This window comes from Salmo salar, chromosome 18, assembly GCF_965601325.2.
Source record: "Salmo salar chromosome 18, fSalSal1, whole genome shotgun sequence".
Classification (NCBI taxonomy): domain Eukaryota; kingdom Metazoa; phylum Chordata; class Actinopteri; order Salmoniformes; family Salmonidae; genus Salmo; species Salmo salar.
The window spans coordinates 46,283,814-46,307,255 of NC_138308.1; the positions used below are offsets into that span (position 1 = coordinate 46,283,814).

Genomic DNA, 23,442 nt, shown 5'->3' on the forward strand with positions numbered 1-23,442 from the left:
TTCTATCTAGTCTTCTATATTGTTCTAGTGTTCTATTTTGTTCTAGTGTTCTATATTGTTCTATTGTTGTATATTGTTCTAGTGTTCAATTTTTTTATAGTGTTCTATTTTGTTCTAGTGTTCTATTTTGTTCTAGTGTTCTATATTGTTCTAGTGTTCTATATTGTTCTAGGGTTCTATATTGTTATAGTGTTCTATATTGTTCTTCTGTTCTATATTGTTCTAGTGTTCTATATTGTTCTAGTTTTCTATATTGTTCTAGGGTTCTATATTGTTCTAGTGTTCTATATTGTTCTAGGGTTCTATATTGTTCTAGTGTTCTATATTGTTCTAGTGTTCTATATTGTTCTAGGGTTCTATATTGTTCTAGTGTTCTATATTGTTCTAGGGTTCTATATTGTTATAGTGTTCTATATTGTTCTAGTGTTCTATATTGTTCTAGTGTTCTATATTGTTCTAGGGTTCTATATTGTTATAGTGTTCTATATTGTCCTTCTGTTTTATATTGTTGTAGTGTTCTATATTGTTCTAGTTTTCTATATTGTTCTAGGGTTCTATATTGTTCTAGTGTTCTATATTGTTCTAGGGTTCTATATTGTTCTAGGGTTCTATATTGTTATAGTGTTCTATATTGTTCTAGGGTTCTATATTGTTCTAGGGTTCTATATTGGTATAGTGTTCTATATTGTTATAGTGTTCTATATTGTTCTTCTGTTCTATATTGTTCTAGTGTTCTATATTGTTCTAGGGTTCTATATTGTTCTAGTGTTCTACATTGTTCTTGTGTTTTTAACTATGAAGTTGTTGATGTTCTCCGTCCTTTGAAAACAGACATATGGAAAGACTCTGTGGATGAACATGTTAATCTTTAATACGTGTCCATTGTTCCTCTTTAATACATTTAATTATATGTTTCAATTAAAAGTCTTGGATAGGAAGTTGATACAATTGGAACCTCTGGAAGGTTCAAACAACCCTCAGACTTATGGGTATCTAAAACTTTCCATTTTATTATATGAATTTTATCTGCCCATATAAAGTCTGTTAAGGCTGAGTATACTCTGAATGTCTTCGGTGGGGTAATTGGTATTACGGACAATAAATATAAAAACTTTGGCAGCCATGCCGTTCTAAAGAGGTTTAGTATACCTGTAAGATTTATGGGAAGATTATTCAATTTAATTAAATCTGCTTTCGTATTGTTGAGTAATGGAATATAGTTATCTTTGTATATTTGTGTCACGCTGTGACGCTCGTCGTAAGCAGTAGACCAAGGTGCAGCGTGTTGAGTGCTCATGATAAATATTTATTTTTTAACTCAGAACACTATATAAAAACAATAAACAAAGAACCACGAACGTCACGTTCTGCAGGCTTTACAGAGCTGTGCAAAAACAAGATCCCACAACACCAGGTGGAAGAAAAAAAAACCCTACTTAAGTATGATCTCCAATTAGAGACAACGAGGACCAGCTGCCTCTAATTGGAGATCATCCCAAACAAAACCAACATAGAAATACACAACTAGAACATGAACATAGAAATACAAAACATAGAACAACACCCCCTGTCACACCCTGACCTACTCTACCATAGAAAATAACATCTTAACACACGCCTACTCCTGCTCCCTCCCTCCGGCGTTCGACGTCGCCGGTCTACTAACCACCGGTCCTGGCAACCCCACATTGCACACACCTGCTCCCCATCGTTAAGCACACCTACTCCCCATCGTTAAGCACACCTGCTCCCCATCGTTAAGCACGCCTGGACCTCATCACCACCCTGATTACTCTCCCTTCTTAAAGCCCTCTGTAGCCTCAGTCATCAGGCAGTATTGGTTTTAAGTTACAGTCAGTACGCTGCTCCTGTTTTGTAGTTGCTTCATGTTTATTATTAAACTTACCTTGTGCACGTGCTTCCAGACTCCGTGAGTATGTTACAATAAGTGTTTTCATCACTTGAGCATCCTAAGTATTTCATTTTTTTTCTGATCCACTTAAAGGATTGCTGTAGATCATAAGTTATTGTTTTTCCATTATTTCATTATTTTAGTATTCTGAAAATATGAGTTCTGTTATTTTATTGTCGCAATTTATTAAACTTATGGGTCGGTGATCAGGCCTACCTCTGTCGGCAAAATGGTGTGTGAGTCGTGCGTAGCCACACAGTTGTGGGAGTACAGGTTGGGACTAAGCACGCACCCCTGAGTGGCCCCCGTGTTGAGAGTCAGCATGGTGGATGTGTTGACTACCCTCACTGCCTGGGAGTGGCCCATCAGGAAGTCCAGGATCCAGTTGCACAGGTTACCTTGGTGTTCTTGGGCACATAGAGTATGATGGTCTGCTTTAAACATGTAGGTATTACAGACTGGGTCAGGGAGAGTTTGAAAATGTCAGTGAAGACACTTGCCAGCTGGTCAGCGCATGCTCTGAGTACCCGTCCTGGTAATTCATCTGGCCCCGTAGCCTTGTGAATGTTAACCTGTTTAAAGGTCTTACTCCCATTGGCTATGGAGAGCGTGATCACACAGTCGATCCTGAATTACTGGTGCTCTCATGCATGGTTCAGGGTTTCTCGCCTAGAAGCGAGCATAAAAGGCATTTAGCTGGCGTCACTGGGCAGCTTGTGGCTAGGTTTCCCTTTGTAATCCGTGATATTTTGTCCTGTCACATCTGACTAGTGCCAGAGCTGGCGTATTAGGATTCCATCTTGGTCCTGTATTGACCATTTGCCTGTTTGATGGCTCGTCGGAGGTTGTAGCGAGATTTCTTAGTGGCCGCTCCTTGAAAGCTCAGTGCAGATGTTGCCTGTAATCCATGGCTTTCGGTTGGGATGTGTTGATAGATACTACTGATACTAGTGAATCTCAGAACATATTCCAGTCTGTGTTATCGAAACTGTCCTGTAGTTTAGCATCACGCTTCATCTAATCACTTCCATATTGAGTGCGTCACTGGTACTTCCTGTTTGAGTTTTTGCTTATAAGCAGGAATTGGGAGGATAGAGTTGTGGTCTGATTTTCCGAAAGGGAGGGAGAGCCTTGTGTATGTGTTTCTCTGTGTGGAGTAGAGGGTGGATAGTAGAGTTTTATATGTGTCTGTGTAGAGTAGAGGTGATATAGAGTTTTATATGTGTCTGTGTGTAGAGTAGAGTTTTATATGTGTCTGTGTGGAGTAGAGGTGATATAGAGTTATATATGTGTCTGTGTGGAGTAGAGGTGATATAGTTTTATATGTCTCTGTGTGTAGAGTAGAGGTGATATAGAGTTTTATATGTGTCTGTGTGGAGTAGAGGTGATATAGAGTTTTATATGTGTCTGTGTAGAGTAGAGGTGATATAGAGTTTTATATGTGTCTGTGTGGAGTAGAGGTGATATAGAGTTTTATATGTGTCTGTGTGTGTGGAGTAGAGATGATATAGAGTTTTATATGTGTCTCTCTGTGTAGAGTATTGTCTGCTCTGGTTACACAGATGGTAAAGATGAGGTAAAACGGATTTCAGTTTCCCCGCCTCTGGATGTGCATTTTCTTCTTGACTTATCCTTATAACGATCATTGTGGTGGTGAATAAAAAGAAAACTCTCTTGGTAAAGATTATGGTCTGCAGCTTATCATGAGGTATTCTAACTCAGGTGAGCAAAAACTCGAGACTACCTTAACATTAGAAATCTCTCACAAACTGTTGTTAACAATCAGTATTGTGTGTGTGTGTGTGTGTTTCCAGATAACCTTTTCAGACCCAGAGATAGAGCCATTACAGGGAAGGAGATGCAGCTCAGAACCAGGCAGTGAGTTCCTCCATCTCAATCTCTCATTCTGGCATCTCTCTTGCTCTCTCTCTCTCTCCCTCTCTCTCTCTCTCTCTCCTAGTCCTGACCACAGAGGTGGAAGCCTGTATAACTAACATCTCTGTTCAAAATGGCTTGTCTTTTATTTTCTCTTCTGGATTTCATCTAATAGTGTTTTTTGCTCTGCCGGTTTAACTTCTCTCTCCTTGGTTCCATCCCCACATTGTATTAGGCAGATTGATTTGTTGTTGAATCAAGAGATATCATGTCTCAATTCAGTGATCCGGTGGGTGTACTGGGCATAGGTGACCAGGTCTCTACAACGCTGGTCTAGGTTAATGGAGTCTTCTTCGTAGGTGACCAGGTCTCTACGGGGCTGGTCTAGGTTAATGGAGTCTTCTTCGTAGGTGACCAGGTCTCTATAGGGCTGGTCTAGGTTAATGGAGTCTTCTTCGTAGGTGACCAGGTCTCTATAGGGCTGGTCTAGGTTAATGGAGTCTTCTTCGTAGGTGACCAGGTCTCTATAGGGCTGGTCTAGGTTAATGGAGTCTTCTTCGTAGGTGACCAGGTCTCTACGGGGCTGGTCTAGGTTAATGGAGTCTTCTTCGTAGGTGACCAGGTCTCTACAACGCTGGTCTAGGTTAATGGAGTCACCTACGAAGAAGACCAGGTCTCTACAGGGCTGGTCTAGGTTAATGGAGTCTTCTTCGTAGGTGACCAGGTCTCTACGGGGCTGGTCTAGGTTAATGGAGTCTTCTTCGTAGGTGACCAGGTCTCTATAGGGCTGGTCTAGGTTAATGGAGTCTTCTTCGTAGGTGACCAGGTCTCTATAGGGCTGGTCTAGGTTAATGGAGTCTTCTTCGTAGGTGACCAGGTCTCTATAGGGCTGGTCTAGGTTAATGGAGTCTTCTTCGTAGGTGACCAGGTCTCTACGGGGCTGGTCTAGGTTAATGGAGTCTTCTTCGTAGGTGACCAGGTCTCTACAACGCTGGTCTAGGTTAATGGAGTCACCTACGAAGAAGACCAGGTCTCTACAGGGCTGGTCTAGGTTAATGGAGTCTTCTTCGTAGGTGACCAGGTCTCTACGGGGCTGGTCTAGGTTAATGGAGTCTTCTTCGTAGGTGACCAGGTCTCTACGGGGCTGGTCTAGGTTAATGGAGTCTTCTTCGTAGGTGACCAGGTCTCTATAGGGCTGGTCTAGGTTAATGGAGTCTTCTTCGTAGGTGACCAGGTCTCTACAGGGCTGGTCTAGGTTAATGGAGTCTTCTTCGTAGGTGACCAGGTCTCTATAGGGCTGGTCTAGGTTAATGGAGTCTTCTTCGTAGGTGACCAGGTCTCTACGGGGCTGGTCTAGGTTAATGGAGTCTTCTTCGTAGGTGACCAGGTCTCTACAGGGCTGGTCTAGGTTAATGGAATTAGTCTTAATTCAATCAGATACAAGCACGGTCTGGGATGCAGATTTTGGGCAAAATTATTTTTCAGTTCAGTCAATTTTTAAGGAAGTAAACTGAAATTCAAATCGGTTTACTTTCTGAATTGATTGAATTGAAATGTAATTGATCCCAACCCTGCTGGAATAATAGCCCCCTTTATAAAGGACCCTGGGCATTAAACCTGAATACTCCGCCATACTCTATACTGTATATGTAGGATTATGATGACTCATTATTGACAGGAACTATAAAAATCTGCCGGAGGTGAGGAGGAAACAGGAAGAAGAGAAGAGGAGGGAGGACTACTTGACTAACAGGCTGAGAGCAGATCTCTTTAAAAAGGTCAGAATGTCTGGAAATATGGAATGTCTCTCTGTGTTAATTGATTGGATGCTGCAGTAACTGTTTACTATTGTTAGTTATGCTGGTGAATATATAGTAATATTTATACAGTTGGGATTATGGTGATATAGTGGGGATTATAGTGATATAGTGGGGATTATAGTGATATAGTGGGGATTGTAGTTATATAGTAGGGATTATAGTGATACAGTAGGGATTATAGTGATACAGTAGGGATTACATTGATACAGTAGGGATTATAGTGATACAGTGGGGATTATAGTGATATAGTAGGGATTATATTGATACAGTGGGGATTATAGTGCTATTGTAGGAATTCTAGTGCTATTATAGTGATACAGTAGGGATTATAGTGATACAGTAGGGATTATAGTGATACAGTTGAGATTGTAGTGATATAGTAGGGATTGTAGTGATATAGTAGGGATTGTAGTGGTATAGTAGGGATTATAGTGGTATAGTAGGGATTATAGTGGTATAGTAGGGATTATAGTTGAATAGTAGGGATTATAGTGATACAGTAGGGATTACAGTGATACAGTAGGGATTGTAGTGATACAGTAGGGATTGTAGTGATACAGTAGGGATTGTAGTGATACAGTAGGGATTGTAGTGATACAGTAGGGATTGTAGTGATACAGTAGGGATTCTAGTGATACAGTAGGGATTCTAGTTATATAGTAGGGATTATAGTGATACAGTAGGGATTATAGTGATATAGTAGTGCTTATAGTAATATACTAGTGATTCTTTAAACAGAACTGCCACAGAAATCAGAATATCAAATCAAATCAAATGTATTTATATAGCCCTTCTTACATCAGCTGATCTCTCAAAGTGCTGTACAGAAACCCAGCCTAAAACCCCAAACAGCAAGCAATGCAGGTGTAGAAGCATGGTGGCTAGGAAAAACTCCCTAGAAAGGCCAAAACCTAGGAAGAAACCTAGAGAGGAACCAGGCTATGAGGGGTGGCCAGTCCTCTTCTGGCTGTGCCGGGTGGAGATTATAACAGCACATGGCCTAGATGTTCAAATGTTCATAAATGACCAGCATTGTCAAATAATAATAATCATAGTAGTTGTCGAGGGCAGGGGCGAGAATCTGATATCCACTTTGGAGGGGACAATTACATGAAATTTTCTCAAGAGCAATTCCTGAGGGGGACACCAAAAGGTAGTGCTGTAACACATAGCCTACATTGTAATATGGTACATGTATATTGAGGAACCAAAGAAATAAGGTGTTTGCCGTACTCCTAACTACCGGTACCCAAAACTACACAACTAATCACAACAGCAATACCATTGCCTTTAACAAATCTTAGTTCAGTCACCAGTTTAAGTTAAGAGTGGGGGTATCCATGGCATTTTCCAATTATGTTCCTATTTTACAAGTCATAAAAATTGAGAACCTTTCATAATGTTGCCAAACAAAGACTCAACAAACTTACCTGAGACTCCCTGTCTCTGCCAGTCTGTCCCTGCATATCTGTCCCCAACTCTGCTGTCTGTGTGCCATCTGTTGCCTGCTCTGCCTAATGACATCATTGTGAAACATTTCCATTAGAATTTCATTTCTTTCTTATGAACATTTTATCAACTAGTCTTTGAGATATTAGGCTACTAGGGTTCTTACTATGCGTTTTGGTGTATTGAAAAATACTTTGATGTCCGTCTTTTATTTTTCTGCCATTTTCTACCTGGCTGGCTGGCTGGCTGGCTGGCTACACACACAGTGTGTAGGTTATTTACAGTAGGAGATGGGCTTCTATCATCAATCATTCTATATGGGCTTCGATCTAAAAGGTAGCTAGCAAATGTGAAACGGATTGAAATGACAAGAGTTGACAGCTGTATGAGTTCACCATTTACACAACATATGCTGCAACCTTTTGTAATTTTAATAGTTTGTTTCATATTGGCTGGCTTCCAACAATAGCTGAATTTGCAAAGCTAGCGAGCACCAATTCAGTTTCAGTGGTGTTTGCTATAATCTTTGCTACCCGGGTTAAATAAAGGTGAAATAAAATAAATAAATAAAAGTTTCCTTGCGACAATTTAGCTTTTGCAACGAGACCATTAAATATATTTAAGACAATGGTAGAAGAGAGTGTAGTTCTGTTCAGTTTGGACTTCAGTTTATCGCTAACCTTATCACAGGGACTTTGAAGCACTAACTTACATCATCTGCATGCTGATTCCATCTTTGACGACGCCACATAAATGGAATAGGTACTAGCTAGCTTAATAGTTAATATTTGCGCGCTAGCTCTGCATATTCAGCTAGTGTGTGTGTGCGCGATTGACTGGATGAACCTCACGGCAGTTACGTAGCAAGCTAAGGAACTGGCAGTGGATCAAACCATTGTGAGGCAAAGGGCGGGGGGGTCGCAATCTTTATAAATTTAAAAACGCGCTATTAAGTGCCTATAATCAGCACAATTGCTTTCATTGCGTATTATTAATATTATTTAAATTACATAGTTATGTTTCAGTGATATATTGGGGGGGACAAATCATATTTTTCCCAGGATGGGGGGGTCGTGTCCCCCCGGGATTTCCGCCCCTGGTCGAGGGTGCAACAAGTCAGTAACACAAGAGTAAGTGTCAGTTGACTTTTTCATAGCCTATCTTTGAGAGTATCTCTACTGCTCCTGCTGTCTCTAGAGAGTTGAAAACAGCAGGTCTGGGACAGGTTGCACGTCCGGTGAATAGTAGGAATACTAATAATGGGAATACGAAATAGTATGTATGTTGTTAATGAACTGCGTTAACAGCCCATTAATGAGTCAATGAGCCATAAACACAATGAACTGAACTGCATTAACAGCCCATTAATGAGTCAATGAGCCATAAACACAATGAACTGAACTGCGTTAACAGCCCATTAATGAGTCTATGAATCATAAACACAATGAACTGAACTGCATTAACAGCCCATTAATGAGTCAATGAGCCATAAACACAATGAACTGAACTGCATTAACAGCCCATTAATGAGTCTATGAATCATAAACACAATGAACTGAACTGCATTAACAGCCCATTAATGAGTCAATGAGGCGTTAAACACAATGAACTGAACTGCATTAACAGCCCATTAATGAGTCTATGAATCATAAACACAATGAACTGAACTGCATTAACAGCCCATTAATGAGTCTATGAATCATAAACACAATGAACTGAACTGCATTAACAGCCCATTAATGAGTCTTTGAGCCATAAAAACAATGAACTGAACTGCATTAACAGCCCATTAATGAGTCAATGAGCCATAAACACAATGAACTGAACTGCATTAACAGCCCATTAATGAGTCTTTGAGCCATAAAAACAATGAACTGAACTGCATTAACAGCCCATTAATGAGTCAATGAGCCCATAAAAACAATGAACTGAACTGCATTAACAGCCCATTAATGAGTCTATGAATCATAAAAACAATGAACTGAACTGCATTAACAGCCCATTAATGAGTCTATGAATCATAAACACAATGAACTGAACTGCATTAACAGCCCATTAATGAGTCTATGAATCATAAACACAATGAACTGAACTGCATTAACAGCCCATTAATGAGTCTATGAATCATAAACACAATGAACTGCATTAACAGCCCATTAATGAGTCTATGAATCATAAACACAATGAACTGAACTGCATTAACAGCCCATTAATGAGTCTTTGAGCCATAAAAACAATGAACTGAACTGCATTAACAGCCCATTAATGAGTCAATGAGCCATAAACACAATGAACTGAACTGCATTAACAGCCCATTAATGAGTCTTTGAGCCATAAAAACAATGAACCGAACTGCATTAACAGCCCATTAATGAGTCAATGAGCCCATAAAAACAATGAACTGAACTGCATTAACAGCCCATTAATGAGTCTATGAATCATAAAAACATAAAAACAATGAACTGAACTGCATTAACAGCCCATTACTGAGTCTATGAATCATAAACACAATGAACTGAACTGTATTAACAGCCCATTAATGAGTCTATGAATCATAAACACAATGAACTGAACTGCATTAACAGCCCATTAATGAGTCTGAGGCGTTAAAACAATGAACTGAACTGCATTAACAGCCCATTAATGAGTCTATGAATCATAAACACAATGAACTGAACTGCATTAACAGCCCATTAATGAGTCTATGAATCATAAAAACATAAAAACAATGAACTGAACTGCATTAACAGCCCATTACTGAGTCTATGAATCATAAACACAATGAACTGAACTGTATTAACAGCCCATTAATGAGTCTATGAATCATAAAAACATAAAAACAATGAACTGAACTGCATTAACAGCCCATTACTGAGTCTATGAATCATAAACACAATGAACTGAACTGCATTAACAGCCCATTAATGAGTCTGAGGCGTTAAAACAATGAACTGAACTGCATTAACAGCCCATTAATGAGTCTATGAATCATAAACACAATGAACTGAACTGCATTAACAGCCCATTAATGAGTCAATGAGCCCATAAAAACAATGAACTGAACTGCATTAACAGCCCATTAATGAGTCTATGAATCATAAAAACAATGAACTGAACTGCATTTACAGCCCATTAATGAGTCTATGAATCATAAAAAACAATGAACTGAACTGCATTTACAGCCCATTAATGAGTCTATGAGCCATAAAAACAATGAACTAGTTTAACACACCAGCTACACTTCTGTCCTACACGCTCCATTACCTTCTAAAAGGCCACAGTATATCCACTAATGTCTTACAGTAAAGGCCTAAAGCTGAAATAAAGATATCGTCCTCTACAGATAAATTAATGTTCGAAGGTAATGGCCTCACGTTGCCGGGAGCAATGCCTTAGGTTGATTGACATTTCTGCATTTCTGTTTGGGTTCAAGCTCACTGTGATTAAAACCAAAACTGTAAAGCATGGGAAAGTGGAGGCTAAAATTTGAGGTACATTTTTCTTTTTTTGAAAGATTTGTTGTAGTAAAAGTAATAAGTATGATTAGGCCTGGGAAACATATAACTGGTTAGGATTAGGCCTGGTAAGCCTATAACTGGTTAGGATTAGGCCTGGGAAGCCTATAACTGGTTAGGATTAGGCCTGGGAAGCCTATAACTGGTTAGGATTAGGCCTGGGAAGCCTATAACTGGTTTGGATTAGGCCTGGGAAGCCTATAAAACCCTTTCAGCAGAGGTGATTAATGCTCAGGTTTACATCGATTCTTCCCTGACTAGTAAACAGATGATGTATTTCCTTTTGTCAAGGGTCATATTCATGTAACTGGTTATTGTAGGACTAGAGATGCAGATATTTCAACTGAACAAAATGACCGCCATCGCTTGTCCCTCGGTCTCATGTCCTTCCATGTTTTCCAACTGAAAAACACTGCTTGTCCCTCGGTCTCGTGTCCTTCCATGTTTTCCAACTGAAAAACTCTGCTTGTCCCTCGGTCTCATGTCCTTCCATGTTTTCCAACTGAAAAACTCTGCTTGTCCCTCGGTCTCATGTCCTTCCATGTTTTCCAACTGAAAAACACTGCTTGTCCCTCGGTCTCGTGTCCTTCCATGTTTTTCAACTGAAAAACACTGCTTGTCCCTCGGTCTCGTGTCCTTCCATGTTTTCCAACTGAAAAACACTGCTTGTCCCTCGGTCTCGTGTCCTTCCATGTTTTCCAACTGAAAAACACTGCTTGTCCCTCGGTCTCGTGTCCTTCCATGTTTTTCAACTGAAAAACACTGCTTGTCCCTCGGTCTCGTGTCCTTCCATGTTTTCCAACTGAAAAACACTGCTTGTCCCTCGGTCTCGTGTCCTTCCATGTTTTCCAACTAAAAAAACACTGCTTGTCCCCCAGTTGAGCACAACGTCACGTGCTGCCTGCTGTGGTCACTAGAGGGCACTGTTCACATACATTTACATTTCAATCACTCCTTTTATCACAAGACGAGGAAATCAAATACATGTGTCGTGATTATTTTTTTTAACACACACGTCAATGCTGACATCAAAGTCACAAGTCCAATGAGTCTGAAGCTGAAAATCTCAAACACATTGTTGTACTGTTGTTTACTGTTGTTTACTGTTGTCTACTGGTAACAGTGAGAGGAGCAACTTTTAGCTTGTTGTGGGTCCTCTTGCAAAGACCCACTGAAGCGTTACATTTTCCATCTCTATGTTTTGTTGCTGTTGTTTCTGTTCATTAGGCTGTTATGCATGGTTATTCATGATATTTCACATTAGAAAATGCAATGTCTCTGGGTGCAGTGCCACTGGGAGCTCCTGCCCTCTCCTCTCTCTCTGGTTATGGCTGTCAATGAACAGACTCATTGTTCTCTCTCGGTGTATGAGCCCAGTGTTCACAGGCAAACAAAAAGGCCTTGAGAGAGAGACAGAGAGAGAAAAAGAGAGTGAGGTACACAGTCGCGATCACACCGCAAAGCCATCGTACAGCTGATGGCTGGCAGACTGGCAGACTGGCAGACTGACAGACTGACAGACAGACAGACAGAGTCTCATCCACCTCCACCCATGCTACTCTGCTGCAGCCTGAGAAAGCACAGGGAACCAGGGAACCAATCCATAGCCTCAGTCTCCTCTGCAATAGATAAACTAGACTATAGACAACCTGAGTATTGTACCAAAAACAGCCAGTTGACTGTGGGCCTGGATGTCTGGATGTCTGGATGGGTACAAGGCTATTGATTCCCATCTGAAGCAGAGAGATAGTGGAGAGTTGAGTTCTCTTGACTTTAGTTTTTAGTCTTCGTTGGGTTTTGTTGGGTTCTGGAGGGAGTCTATGGGGTTTTACAGGGGGAATATGACCGTGATCTATAGCATAGCCCACAGTAATAGATTCTCAATGTATAATGTGTACTCTGTCTTTCCTCTTTACAGAAACTGTTAGATGAGATCCTTCAAAGGGGTAGTCACTGAGTGAAGCCAAGGATGAATGGTCCGAACGTACGTGATCCCCCCTCCTTCCAACATACTGCCTTACTTTGAGAGACCCAACAACCATCAAGATGGACTGCCGATTATCATAACGACTGTATTATTACACATTATAATTAAGCAACATCATTTTTTATAAAATTATAAACAAATACATTTTTTTTTGTAGTGAAAAATGGGTGTCATTAGAAATGAAACAAAACAATGTATGTAATGATGTCATAACGTCCCAACATTTAATAAATATCTTTCATTATCATATTACTGTTGTTATGATCAAAACCTGTTTGATTTTTACAAAAGCACTCTGGCTATGTGTTTTACTGCTCTAAGCCAATCGTATCGAACTACTGAAAGTTCCACTGAATGTCAGTCTGCTTGACCAGAAGCTTTCTGAGGGTCTGCAACAAAAAATTTAGAAAACCGGTTAGGTTGTGAGATTACAATGCAATGAATGCTGTTGTTTTATGTTATCTATGCATACGGGCTTTGTACTGTATTGAAGCCATCCATAAAAAAAACTGTATCGTTGGCTCCACTAAATGCTGTTCTTCTATGTTATCTATACATCCTGATTGTTTAAATTATTCATATATATTTAGCTAGGCAGGTAAAGTTTATAAGAACAAATTCTTATTTACAATGACGGCCTTTCCCCGGCAAAACCCGGACAACGCTGGGCCAATTGTGCGCCGCCCTATGGGACTCCCAATCACGGCTGGATGTGATACAGCCTGGATTCGAATCAGGTACTATAGCGACGCCTCTTGCACTGAGATGCGGTGCCTCAGACCGCTGCGCCACTCGGGAGCCCAGTTTATGCTCAGTCAGCACTTCTCTTTGGCCTCCTTCTGATACCGTTTCCCCAGTTTTCCTTTGTGTTTTGAGGTTGTGCTCATTAGGGCAACACTGTAGCAGCTTGAAAACGCTGCGCAACGGAAAACAAAAATGAGATTTTCTTATTGGACAATTTCAAGGAACTGAACAAGACCTTGACGTCACCTTGCTGTCACAAGGAAGCTTTGAAATCCTCTTCAGTTCCTTTCACAGAATCTCACGTGGTCTGTATAAGAGATCCTATCTCTATTGAGGTGGTGTCTGGTGATATCAACCAGTCATGGTTCACAATTAGATGTCATTTCTGTGGCCTAGGCTGGTTTCTGTGGTCTGGAGGTCTACGGTGGTTTCTGTGGCCTAGGGTGGTTTCTGTGGTCTGGAGGTCTAAGGTGGTTTCTGTGGCATAGGGTGGTTTCTGTGGCCTAGGGGGGGTTTCTGTGGCCTAGGGGGGGTTTCTGTGGCCTAGGGGGGTTTCTGTGGCCTAGGGTGCTCTGGAGGTCTAGGGTGGTCTGGAGGTTTTGGGTGGTTTTGGGGCCGAGTGTGGTCTTGTGGTCTAGTAGTCTAGGGCGGTATATGTAGTCTAGGGCGGTATATGTGGTCTAGGGCGGTATATGGGGTCTAGGGTGGTATATGGGGTCTAGGGCAGTATATGGGGTCTAGGGTGGTTTCTGTGGACTCTGGAGACTGAATCTGGAGACTGAATCTGCTGACTGAATCTGCTGACTGAATCTGCTGACTGGATCTGGAGACTGGATCTGGAGACTGAATCTGGAGACTGAATCTGCAGACTGAATCTGGAGACTGAATACGCTGACTGAATCTGGAGGCTGGATCTGCAGACTGAATCTGCAGACTGAATCTGCAGACTGAATCTGCAGACTGAATCTGGAGACTGGATCTGCAGACTGAATCTGCAGACTGGATCTGGAGACTGGATCTGGAGACTGCCACCTACTTGCTTACCCTCTACGTGTGTATCTACATGCCTGACTTGTTGTGTGTGTGGGACTAATGACTGTTCCATGTAAATATTAAATATATACATCATACTCCTCTTAACCTGTTTAGTCAACTGGTTTAATATTACACAAGTCCCTGAATGACCAAGTCCCTGAATGACCAAGTCCCTGAATGACCGTGTCCCTGAATGACCGTGTCCCTGAATGACCGTGTCCCTGAATGACCGTGTCCCTGAATGACCGTGTCCCTGAATGACCAAGTCCCTGAATGACCAAGTCCCTGAATGACCATGTCCCTGAATGACCGTGCTAGCTGTGTGATGTCTTGTTAAACCTAGGGTGGTATATGGGGTCTAGGGCAGTCTAGGGCGGTATATGGGGTCTAGGGTGGTTTCTGTGGACTCTGGAGCCTGGATCTGCAGACTGAATCTGCAGACTGAATCTGCAGACTGAATCTGCAGACTGAATCTGGAGACTGAATCTAAAGACTGAATCTACAGACTGAATCTGGAGACTGAATCTGCAGACTGAATCTGGAGACTGAATCTGCAGACTGGATCTGCAGACTGAATCTGCAGACTGGATCTGGAGACTGGATCTGCAGACTGAATCTGGAGACTGAATCTGGAGACTGAATCTGGAGACTTACCCTCTACGTGTGTATCTACATGCCTGACTTGTTGTGTGTGTGTGGGACTAATGACTGTTCCATGTAAATATTAAATATATACATCATACTCCTCTTAACCTGTTTAGTCAACTGGTTTAATATTACACAAGTCCCTGAATGACCAAGTCCCTGAATGACCATGTCCCTGAATGACCAAGTCCCTGAATGACCAAGTCCCTGAATGACCAAGTCCCTGAATGACCATGTCCCTGAATGACCAAGTCCCTGAATGACCAAGTCCCTGAATGACCAAGTCCCTGAATGACCATGTCCCTGAATGACCGTGCTAGCTGTGTGATGTCTTGTTAAACCTAGGGTGGTATATGGGGTCTAGGGCAGTCTAGGGCGGTATATGGGGTCTAGGGTGGTTTCTGTGGACTCTGGAGACTGAATCTGGAGACTGAATCTGCAGACTGAATCTGGAGACTGAATCTGCAGACTGAATCTGGAGACTGGATCTGGAGACTGGATCTGCAGACTGAATCTGGAGACTGAATCTGCAGACTGAATCTGCAGACTGAATCTGCAGACTGAATCTGCAGACTGAATCTGGAGACTGGATCTGCAGACTGAATCTGCAGACTGGATCTGGAGACTGGATCTGGAGACTGCCACCTACTTGCTTACCCTCTACGTGTGTATCTACATGCCTGACTTGTTGTGTGTGTGGGACTAATGACTGTTCCATGTAAATATTAAATATATACATCATACTCCTCTTAACCTGTTTAGTCAACTGGTTTAATATTACACAAGTCCCTGAATGACCAAGTCCCTGAATGACCAAGTCCCTGAATGACCGTGTCCCTGAATGACCGTGTCCCTGAATGACCGTGTCCCTGAATGACCAAGTCCCTGAATGACCAAGTCCCTGAATGACCATGTCCCTGAATGACCGTGCTAGCTGTGTGATGTCTTGTTAAACCTAGGGTGGTATATGGGGTCTAGGGCAGTCTAGGGCGGTATATGGGGTCTAGGGTGGTTTCTGTGGACTCTGGAGCCTGGATCTGCAGACTGAATCTGCAGACTGAATCTGCAGACTGAATCTGCAGACTGAATCTGGAGACTGAATCTAAAGACTGAATCTAGAGACTGAATCTGGAGACTGAATCTGCAGACTGAATCTGGAGACTGAATCTGCAGACTGGATCTGCAGACTGAATCTGCAGACTGGATCTGGAGACTGGATCTGCAGACTGAATCTGGAGACTGAATCTGGAGACTGAATCTGGAGACTTACCCTCTACGTGTGTATCTACATGCCTGACTTGTTGTGTGTGTGTGGGACTAATGACTGTTCCATGTAAATATTAAATATATACATCATACTCCTCTTAACCTGTTTAGTCAACTGGTTTAATATTACACAAGTCCCTGAATGACCAAGTCCCTGAATGACCATGTCCCTGAATGACCAAGTCCCTGAATGACCAAGTCCCTGAATGACCAAGTCCCTGAATGACCATGTCCCTGAATGCCACCCCAAGTCCCTGAATGACCAAGTCCCTGAATGACCATGTCCCTGAATGACCGTGCTAGCTGTGTGATGTCTTGTTAAACCTAGGGTGGTATATGGGGTCTAGGGCAGTCTAGGGCGGTATATGGGGTCTAGGGTGGTTTCTGTGGACTCTGGAGACTGAATCTGGAGACTGAATCTGCAGACTGAATCTGGAGACTGAATCTGCAGACTGAATCTGGAGACTGGATCTGGAGACTGGATCTGCAGACTGAATCTGGAGACTGAATCTGCAGACTGAATCTGCAGACTGAATCTGGAGACTGGATCTGGCAGACTGAATCTGGAGACTGAATCTGGAGACTGAATCTGCTGACTGAATCTGGAGACTGAATCTGGAGACTGGATCTGGAGACTGAATCTGGAGACTGAATCTGCAGACTGAATCTGGAGACTGAATACGCTGACTGAATCTGGATACTGGAACTGCAGACTGAATCTGGAGACTGAATCTGGAGACTGAATCTGCAGACTGAATCTGCAGACTGAATCTGGAGACTGAATCTGCAGACTGGATCTGCAGACTGAATCTGCAGACTGGATCTGGAGACTGGATCTGGAGACTGAATCTGGAGACTGCCACCTACTTGCTTACCCTCTACGTGTGTATCTACATGATGACTTGTTGTGTGTGTGGGACTAATGACTGTTCCATGTAAATATTAAATATATACATCATACTCCTCTTAACCTGTTTAGTCAACTGGTTTCATATTACACAAGTCCCTGAATGACCAAGTCCCTGAATGGCCATGTCCCTGAATGACCAAGTCCCTGAATGACCAAGTCCCTGAATGACCATGTCCCTGAATGACCATGTCCCTGAATGACCATGTCCCTGAATGACCATGTACCAGAATGACCATGTCCCTGAATGACCAAGTCCCTGAATGACCATGTCCCTGAATGACCATGTCCCTGAATGACCAAGTCCCTGAATGACCATGTCCCTGAATGACCATGTCCCTGAATGACCAAGTCCCTGAATGACCATGTCCCTGAATGACCAAGTCCCTGAATGACCAAGTCCCTGAATGACCATGTCCCTGAATGACCATGTCCCTGAATGACCATGTCCCTGAATGACCAAGTCCCTGAATGACCATGTCCCTGAATGACCGTGCTAGCTGTGTGATGTCTTGTTAAACCTAGCCACAGGCTGCTGGTCAATAGTAGTGCACTATATAGGAAATAGGGTCCTGGTCAATAGTAGTGTACTATATAGGGAATAGGGTACTGGTCAATAGTAGTGCATTATATAGGGAATAGGGTGGGTCCTGGTCAAGAGTAGTGCACTATATAGTGCATTATAGTAGGTCCTGGTCAATAGTAGTGTACTATATAGGGAATAGGGTGCTGGTCAATAGTAGTGCACTATATAGGGAATAGGGCTCTGGTCAATAGTAGTGCACTATATAGGGAATAGGGTGGGCCCTGGTCTATAGTAGTGCACTATATAGGGAATAGGGTGCTGGTCAATAGTTGTGCACTATATAGGGAATAGGGTGAGTCCTGGTCAATAGTGATGCACTATATAGGGAATAGGGTGGGTCCTGGTCAAGAGTAGTGCACTATATAGGGAATAGGGTGAGTCCTGGTCAATAGTAGTGCACTATATAGGGAATAGGGTGGGCCCTGGTCAATAGTAGTGCACTATATAGGGAATAGGGTGGGTCCTGGTCAATAGTGGTGCACTATATAGGGAATAGGGTGGGTCCTGGTCAATAGTGGTGCACTATATAGGGAATAGGGTGGGTCCTGGTCAATAGTAGTGCACTATATAGGGAATAGGGTGGGCCCTGGTCAATAGTAGTGCACTATATAGGGAATAGGGTGGGTCCTGGTCAATAGTAGTGCACTATATAGGGAATAGGGTGGGTCCTGGTCAATAGTAGTGTACTATATAGGGAATAGGGTGCTGGTCAATAGTAGTGCACTATATAGGGAATAGGGTCCTGGTCAATAGTAGTGCACTTTATAGGGAATAGGGTGCTGGTCAAGTGCATTATAGTAGTGTATATATATATAGTGCATTATAGTAGTATATATATATATATATATATATATATATATATATATGTATGTATGTATATATATATATATATATATATATATATATATATATATATATATATATGTATATATATATATAGTGCATTATAGTAGTATATATATATATAGTGCATTATAGTAATATATATATAGTGCATTATAGTAGTGTATATATATAGTGCATTATAGTACTGTATATATATATATAGTGCATTATAGTAGTGTATATATATATAGTGCATTATAGTAGTATATATATAGTGCATTATAGTAGTATATATATAGTGCATTATAGTAGTGTATATATATAGTGCATTATAGTATATATATATATAGTGCATTATAGTAGTGTATATATATATAGTGCATTATAGTAGTATATATATAGTGCATTATAGTAGTGTATATATATAGTGCATTATAGTATATATATATATATATATATATATATATATATATATATATATATATATATATAGTACATTATAGTAGTAATTATATAAATATATATATAGTACATTATAGTAGAATATACAGTATATAGTGCATTATAGTAGTATATATATATATATATATATATATATATATATATATATATATATATATATATAGTACATTATAGTAGTATATATAGTACATTATAGTAATGTATTGTGTGTAATGAAGTGAGAGGCTGGCTGTGGTTTCAGCTGCAAATATCGCGTTCCTTAATTTTTGCAACGTCTGCAAATCTGTGTACGCGACCAATTAACTATGATTTGATTTGATTTGTTATGCCACTTCATGATATATCTGTAGCAGTAAAGGAACACAATATTTCTATCAATTGGTGTTGAATGGTATGTAGCTGGCTACCTTTCCAGTCCAGATAGCACAGAGTCATATGCTACAAGTTATTCCTATACAAGATATTCCTACACAAGATATTCCTATACAAGATATTCCTATACAAGTCATTCCTATACAAGTCATTCCTATACAAGTTATTTATATACAAGATAATGCTATACAAGATATTCCTATACAATATATTACTATACAAGTTATTCCTATACAAAATATTTCTATACAACATATTCCTATACAAGTCATTCCTATACAAGTCATTTCTATACAAGTTATTCCTATAGAAGATAATGCTATACAAGATATTCTTGTACAAGATATTACTATACAAGTTATTCCTATACAAGATATTCATATACAAGTTATTCCTATACAAGATAATGCTATACAAGATATTATTGTACAAGATATTACTATACAAGTTATTCCTATACAAGATATTCATATACAAGTTATTCATATAGAAGATATTCCTTCACAAGTTTTTCCTATAAAAGTTATTCCTACACAAGTTATTCCTACACAAGTCATTCCTATACAAGTTATTCCTATAAAAGTTATTCCTAAACATGTCTGCTCAACGCTTCCATCACTCTATTACGCCTTCCCTCTCTTCTTCAACCTCCCTCCCTCATATCCTCTATTCTCTCTTCTGAGATGCTGTCAGCACCATGTAATACCAGGGGGTTTCCTCTTCCTCTGAGATACTGTCAGCACCATGTAATACCAGGGGGTGTCCTCTTCCTCTGAGATACTGTCAGCACCATGTAATACCAGGGGGTCTCCTCTTCCTCTGAGATACTGTCAGCACCATGTAATACCAGGGGGTTTCCTCTTCCTCTGAGATACTGTCAGCACCATGTAATACCAGGGGGTGTCCTCTTCCTCTGAGATACTGTCAGCACCATGTAATACCAGGGGGTCTCCTCTTCCTCTGAGATACTGTCAGCACCATGTAATACCAGGGGTGTCCTCTTCCTCTGAGATACTGTCAGCACCATGTAATACCAGGGGGTCTCCTCTGAGATACTGTCAGCACCATGTAATACCAGGGGGTCTCCTCTTCCTCTGAGATACTGTCAGCACCATGTAATACCAGGGGGTCTCCTCTCCTCTTCCTCTGAGATACTGTCAGCACCATGTAATACCAGGGGGTCTCCTCTTCCTCTGAGATACTGTCAGCACCATGTAATACCAGGGGGTCTCCTCTCCTCTTCCTCTGAGATACTGTCAGCACCATGTAATACCAGGGGATGTCCTCTCCTCTTCCTCTGAGATACTGTCAGCACCATATAATACCAGGGGGTCTCCTCTCCTCTTCCTCTGAGATACTGTCAGCACCATGTAATACCAGGGGGTCTCCTCTTCCTCTGAGGTACTGTCAGCACCATGTAATACCAGGGGGTCTCCTCTCCTCTTCCTCTGAGATACTGTCAGCACCATGAAATACCAGGGGGGATCCTCTTCCTCTGAGATACTGTCAGCACCATGTAATACCAGGGGGTCTCCTCTTCCTCTGAGATACTGTCAGCACCATGTAATACCAGGGGGTCTCCTCTTCCTCTGAGATACTGTCAGCACCATGTAATACCAGGGGGTCTCCTCTCCTCTTCCTCTGAGATACTGTCAGCACCATGTAATACCAGGGGATGTCCTCTTCCTCTGAGATACTGTCAGCACCATATAATACCAGGGGGTCTCCTCTCCTCTTCCTCTGAGATACTGTCAGCACCATATAATACCAGTGGGTCTTCTCTCCTCTTCCTCTGAGATACTGTCAGCACCATATAATACCAGTGGGTCTCCTCTCCTCTTCCTCTGAGATACTGTCAGCACCATGTAATACCAGGGGGTGTCCTCTTCCTCTGAGATACTGTCAGCACCATGTAATACCAGGGGGTCCTCTTCAGTTGGCCATAATTGTGTATATCATATAAAGACAAGAGAATGTAAATAGATTGTAGGCCTATCCTGAAGGCTTGAATAATGTATCTCCACTTCACAGTACTGGCCACGTGTGGAGGCTGGTCAGTTAATGTTCAATAATACATTTAGTATTATTTTAGTTGATTCTACAATAGATGAATGTCGGCCTATTGCATTTATAGAGCAAATCAGACCATGTGTGTGTGAGTACAGGGCAGGGGATGTTTTCACTTAGAGCTTCATGGAGCCACGGCGGGTTCATGACAACAGTGTTGAAGCAATTTTTACACACCCACCATATCTGCTTTTTACACACCCACCATAACTGCTTTTTACACACCCACCATATCTGCTTTTTACACACCCACCATATCTGCTTTTTTTACACACCCACCATAACTGCTTTTTACACACCCACCATATCTGCTTTTTACACACCCACCATAACTGCTTTTTACACACCCACCATAACTGCTTTTTACACACCCACCATAACTGCTTTTTACACACCTACCATATCTGCTTTTTACACACCCACCATAACTGCTGTTTACACACCCACCATATCTGCTTTTTACACACCCACCATAACTGCTGTTTACACACCCACCATAACTGCTTTCAAGTCTACTGTCTCTTACAGCTGTTGAATAAAATATGGAACCAGAATTACCTCTGCTGGGAGAGGTTGCGTCTGAAATATATTATTCAAGTCCTTTAAGTGTACTCTCTCCTCTTTCTCTTTCTATCTCTCTCCTTTCCTCTCTCTCTCTCTCTCTCTCTCTGTCTCTCTCTTTCTTTCTCTTGCCGCAGCGCAGACAAGCGCTTTTGACGGCGCGCCTTTGCGTACGGCGAATGTAAAGACAGATTTACTACCGTAAGGAGCGCTTCTGGAGAAGCACATGGTCTCCGTTCTCGAAAGACAACACTTTGCTAGTCTGTAAATTCCTTTTTGGAGGAACCCCCTTAACTGTTGTCGTTGGAAGAAGAATAAACGACCACGACCACCTTATTTTAATGTAGTACGTGGCACGTTTACAGGTCAAAATTGTCGGGCTTCACTCCAAAGTGCTTGATGCGCTTTTAACATCGTTGGATGTAAAGTCTATTACAAGGGAGTCGGAGGTTGCTGGAGTGGAGTGGAGTGGGTGAGGACTGAGAAGGATTTCCTAACGGTCTCTCTTTCCTCATACTTGATCATATTTCATGAAGTCATTTGGGTGTTACACATCAGCTGTTCCACTGTAACTTGGCTATATTATGGTCGTGCTGCCGTGAGACAGTTGGATAGTCTCGACCCGTTCATCCGCTGCCGTTCACCAGCATCATGACCTACCGGCGGACCTACCGGCGGACCTACGGGAGTCAGACTTACGGAAGTCAGAAGTTTACAGTGTTTTTAATAGCACTTCACGTTTTGTCAATTACAACATGCTTCGGTGAAGATGTGCGCTCCTCCAACAAGACCACTGAAGGTAAGAACTGGAGACCGAATTAAATGCATTTTTGACAAATGTATTATTTCTTCTTGGCTTTGCAAAGAAAACAGGCGCTACATTTTAAAAGATGAATCAAAGAAAACAGGCGCTACATTTTAAAAGATGAATCATTATCTGAGAACTATATCTGACATTTCCCCCTGAACACAAACTGATCGAATCAAATCAAATCAAAGTTTATCTGTCACGTGCGCCGAATACAACAGGTGTAGACCTAACAGTGAAATGCTGACTTACAGGCTCTAACCAATAGTGTGAATAAAAAGATGTGTGTGTGTGTGTGTGTGTGTGTGTGTGTGTGTGTGTGTGTGTGTGTGTGTGTGTGTGTGTGTGTGTGTGTGTGTGTGTGTGTGTGTGTGTGTGTGTGTGTGTGTGTGTGTGTAGGTAAGTAAAGAAATAAAACAACAGTAAAAATACATTTAAAAATAAGAGTAGCAAGGCTACATACAGACACCGGTTAGTCAGGCTGATTGAGGTAGTATGTACATGTAGATATGGTTAAAGTGACTATGCATATATGATGAACAGAGAGAAGCAGTAGCGTAAAAAGAGAGGTTGGCGGGTGGTGGGACACAATGCAGATAGCCCGGT

General features: G+C 41.4%; 1 long non-coding RNA gene across 1 annotated transcript; it reads left to right on the top strand.

Annotated features, from left to right (window-relative positions):
- The first annotated feature begins 1,217 nt into the window (after nucleotides 1–1,217).
- On the top strand, nucleotides 1,218–12,807 carry LOC145861749 (uncharacterized). Its single transcript, XR_014381376.1, has 4 exons — nucleotides 1,218–1,930; nucleotides 3,727–3,790; nucleotides 5,466–5,565; nucleotides 12,490–12,807. It is a non-coding gene; the product is annotated as an uncharacterized LOC145861749 (long non-coding RNA).
- Nucleotides 12,808–23,442: the final 10,635 nt, after the last annotated feature.